This window comes from Perca fluviatilis, chromosome 9 (genome assembly GCF_010015445.1).
Source record: "Perca fluviatilis chromosome 9, GENO_Pfluv_1.0, whole genome shotgun sequence".
Lineage (NCBI taxonomy): Eukaryota > Metazoa > Chordata > Actinopteri > Perciformes > Percidae > Perca > Perca fluviatilis.
Genome location: NC_053120.1, coordinates 17669402 through 17670679, shown reverse-complemented (window position 1 = coordinate 17670679; position 1278 = coordinate 17669402).

The window sequence follows — 1278 nt, the reverse complement described above, 5'->3', positions numbered from 1 at the left end:
GAGCGCACAGAAAGGCGTCATGTGAGCAGGAGAGTGGTGCGCCATTGGCCAGCCCAATGCTGCTCTGTGCGCCATTGGCCCAGGACGGGAGCGGAGGCGGCCACTTGGCTGTGCGCAAGAATGTGAGTGCGGCTCACTGTTCATAATTCTCAGCAGCCAGGGTGGGGGGGCAGTAAGTAAGAAATTGTTCCAATGATCTGTTTTTTTTTTTGTCATCTACGAGTAGCGTGGGGAAATGCACGCATTATGTTTCCTCTCAAAAAAAGAAGAATGAATAAAATGTCTGGTGAGTCCATATATCAACGAGTGACTGTCAACTTGAAGATGTGGACACTTTAATCTATATGAGGCATTTGATCTCAACGTTTTCAGCAGTATGAGTAAAGATGACAAAAACAAAAATGAAAGCTCTAAAAATACAGCAAAAGAACAGCAACTGTACCCGTTAACATTGGCCAGATGATAATACTATCTTGTCAGTCGACCGTCATTCCTTATGTAGTTCAGATAAAACCTTTTTCAGTGGTTTGATACTGCACTGATAACATGTTTAGTGTGTTGAAATGTAAATCTGTTACCCTGACACACATTCATGTATCTGATTTTAACAGACCTACAACTGCAATGACATACACAATTACAAGAACATAACTAAATCATCTGGTTTGTGGCCCATATAGTTTTATTTTTTGCATTGTCTTCCTGGATCATTTTCTGGTCAACGACCTGACTACCATGCGGGTGGATCAGGAATCGTATTACTATGATACTTAACTAAACAATAAAAAACACCTCAAATGCAAGGAACAGGATCATGTCATTTTCACAAGTTGATGATGGAAATTGATTAAGAAAGAAGTGGGAATATAAAAAAGAAAGAAATCTTTGACACTAAAATGACTATCAGATCAAACACTTTCACTTTTAATTTCTGAAATGCTGTCACATCATGTTGTCCCTTTCTACTTAATGGTACTAAGACATAAACCAGCCTTTACAATGCATTTTTGATCATAACAAGTTCCAAAGCTTATTCATTATTTAGAAGATGGGGAGCTAATTGAAAGGGTGCAACCTATAGGTGCTGAGGTGGGAGGTTACAGCGAGAAGACCCCTTGATGTTCTCTTTTACATGTATAGAAACAAAGGGAGCATGATATGTTTTACATATTTATACTGTTCTACCATCTTTTATATTTCCATATTGATTTTCTAAACAGTTGGACTTCACAGAGGGCAACAGCACATAAAAGAACATCCTCTCTCTGTCTCTCATGG